This window comes from Primulina eburnea, chromosome 4 (assembly GCF_022965805.1).
Source record: "Primulina eburnea isolate SZY01 chromosome 4, ASM2296580v1, whole genome shotgun sequence".
Lineage (NCBI taxonomy): Eukaryota > Viridiplantae > Streptophyta > Magnoliopsida > Lamiales > Gesneriaceae > Primulina > Primulina eburnea.
The window spans coordinates 24,273,155-24,276,861 of record NC_133104.1 but is presented as its reverse complement, the minus strand read 5'-3'; positions in this window follow the sequence as shown (position 1 = coordinate 24,276,861).

Here is a 3,707-nt window from a genome sequence, read left to right as displayed (position 1 = left end):
TGATCAGTGCTCTGATACTGACTATCCCCTCAGGTACTGGTGATTTTGTTGTTTATTGTGAGGCTCCTCACAGGGGATTGGGATGTGTATTTATGTAGCGAGGCCATGTTATTGCCTATGCTTCGAGACAGTTGAAGCCACACGAGACTCGCTACCCAATTCGTGATCTGGAATTGGTTGCCATCGTCTTTGCATTAAAGATATGGCGGCACTACCTGTACGGTGAGAAGTTTGAGATCTATTCTGATCATAAAAGCCTGAAATATCTATTTTCACAATCAGAATTGAATATGAGACAACGAAGATGGCTTGATATGCTTAAAGATTTAGATTGTAAGATCAAATACCATCCGAGGAAATCGAATGCAGCAGATGATGCACTGAGTCGTAAGGTATGTTCTTTGTCCTTATCGACTATTGGTGTGTCAAATTTGATATAAGATTACTGTTTGTCTGGATTGGTATTTGAGACAGATCATAGACCGTTGAGATTATATGCTGTTCAAGTCGAACCAGAGTTGATTTTGAGAATTAAAGCGTCTCAGAAAGTTGATCAGAAGATACAGAATTCAATATTGATGGTCATAGCAGGGCATCGATCCGAGTATCAGGTACGGGATAATGTACTGTATGTGAATAATCGTCTTGTTGTGCCAAATGTTCCAGATTTGAAATGACAGATATTGTCAGAAGCGCATAGCAGTCGATTCAGTATTCATCCTGGTGGCAAAAAAATGTATAATGACTTGAAAAGACAGTTATGGTGGAAACAGATGAAAGCTGATATTGCTGAGTTTGTATCCAGATGTCTGAATTGCCAATAGGTAAAAACTGAGAGAAAGAAAGCAGGAGGACTGTTATAGAGCTTATCGATTCCTGAATGGAAATGAGATTACATTTTCATGGATTTCGTGACAAAGCTACCGCGTTCCTCCCAAGTTTGCGATGCGATTTGGATCGTAATTGACAGATTGACCAAATCCGCATGCTTTATTCCGTACAAGATGACGTACCGACATGACCAGATGGCAGAAATTTATGTCTGGGAAGTGGTCAGATTGCACGGAGTGCCAAAGTCGATTGTTTCAGACTGTGATCCTCGGTTTACTTCGCACTTCTGGCAGAGTTTACAGCAGGCTCTAGGTACGAAGTTACATCTGAGTAACGCATATCATCCACAGACTGACAGACAGTCAGAGCGGACGATCCAGACATTGGAGGATATGCTGAGAGTAGTAGTGCCTAATTTTAGCACTAGTTGGCAAGATTCGTTGCCCCTTTGTGAGTTTTCGTACAACAACAGCTATCAAACGAGTATTGAGATGGCTCTTTTCGAGGCGTTGTACTGTAAGAAATTCAGATCCCCTCTTTATTCGGATGATCTCTGAGGTACCTGAGATTGGACCTTACATGATCAGAGATATGACTGAGAAAGTGAAGCTGATTCAGAAGAGAATGAAGGCAGCTCAAGACAAACAGGACAAATATGCCAATGTCCGACGTAGACCATTGGTATTTGAGGCAGGAGACCGAGTATTCTTAAAGATTTCACCTTTCCAAGGAGTTGTCAGATTTGGCAAGAAAGGGAAACTGTCTCCACGTTACATTGGGGCATATGAGATTCTCGAGAAGATAGGAGATCGTGCCTATCGATTCGCTTTACCGCCTTCATTATCTGGGATGATGTCTTTCATGTATCAGTATAGAGGAAATATCTTCCTGATGCTTCACATATTATTCAGCCTGAAGAGGCAGAGCTAGACGAGACACTGAGTTACTTCGAGAAAACCGATTCAGATTCTCGATCGGAAGGAAAAGCAACTCAGAACGAAGACTATTCCACTTGTGAAGATTCAGTGGAGTCGTCATGGCATTGAAGAAGCTACCTGGAAGACAGAGTCAAATATGAGACAGAGGTTCCCAGAGTTATTTCACTGACGTGAGTTTTCTGTTTAGCTTCTTTTGTTATACCTTCTTATGATATGATTTGATTACCTGTGATTTTGGGAACAAATTCATATCTTAGAGGGGGAGAAATGTAATGCCCGAGATTTTTATCAGTTAATCTGCGAAATGATTGTTGTGAATTCATACGATTACGAGAGGATTAATCGGGATACGATTTGATTCAGCATGTGAGATTTAATGTGCGAGGACAGTACCATTCACGCACATGCGCGCACATGCGCGAAATGGGCAGAAGACCTCGCGCATATGCGTGGAGTGAGGGCGTGCATATGCGCGAGCTGGGCGAGAAGCCAGCCAATTCCAGAGAACCTCGCGCATATGCGCGGAGATGAGGCACGCATATGCGCGAGCTGCCGAGATGTTATGTGCTGAGACAAGTAGGTCTCGCGCATATGCGTGAGCTGAGGTCGCGCATATGCACGAGACGTGCTGAAATAAGGATGAGCCACCTATCATTTCCATGCAAGATATATAGGTCGCGCATATGCACGAGACGTGCTGAACAAAGGATGAGCCACCTATCATTTCCATGCAAGATATATATATATATATGTATATAATTTGCCTTCATTGCTTCAGATATTCAGCCAAAAGGAAACGAGAGAATCTCAAGGGAAAGCTTCAAGTTGATTTCAAAAAAATTTGATTGTAGTAAATCCGTCTGTTAGATTTTGAATCCGAGTGCAGTACTGTGTTCCTATCGACACAGGCTACAACTGGACGTAAGTTTTCTGAAGTTTTGATACGATTTGAAATTATGGTATTGCCAGAATCGGATATGATTCATATATGATGTTCTTGACATGTTAGACATCGTATAATTGAAACCAGATTGAAGAGCAGACACTGTATAAAATTGTTATGATTTTCAGAATCGATTTGATATCAAAATTGTATGGTTATCGATTATGAGATGAGATTGATATCTGTTGATTTGTTTTGCTGGGTCTATTGAGATTGTACTGTTATGCTGTCAGAATTTGATAAGATACATATGTATCGAGTTGAGTGGTATACTGATATGGTATATTCGATATTGTCATTGCCAGATTAATATTGACAGGCATTGAGTTTGAGACTTCGATAAATTCAGAGCGACAGAAAGAAAGGTATAAATCAATGTTGATTCGGGATTACACAACTCGAGTTGGATTTGACTTGAGTTTCCCTAAATCACATACTTTATTTTATTGCATTGATATCTGCAATTATGAAATTGATATGTGTGGTCTATTGATTTATAGACAGAGTATGTATTGAGTCATAGGCTGATTTGCCTAGTCATTGGCTGATGCGCCAAGTCTTCGGCTGATTCGCCAAGATACTGGATGTTGGTTTATATCGATGTATCTTAGGAGTTGATTCATTCTTATCGCTGAGATTCGATATATGTGACAATATCCAGGAACCGGGATCCCTAGATTAGAGATGAATCGAGTCTGAGATGACGAGTCATGAGTTGATTTACAGTGTTATATCATTCATGTTTTCAGATTTTGATACATGTTATTGATATGTGTTTCATGATTTTATATGACTGCATGTTTACATTGTTTATACTGGGATTATGTTCTCACCGGAGTTATCCGGCTGTTGTCTTGTTTTTATGTGTGTATGACAACAGGTGGGGCAGGATCAGGATCAGGAAGAGGATGAGAGATTCAGAATTAGCGTGGAGATTTGGACTTAGAGTAGAGTGATTTTCAGTACTTGATATAGTGACTGAACTTTAGTTGAAA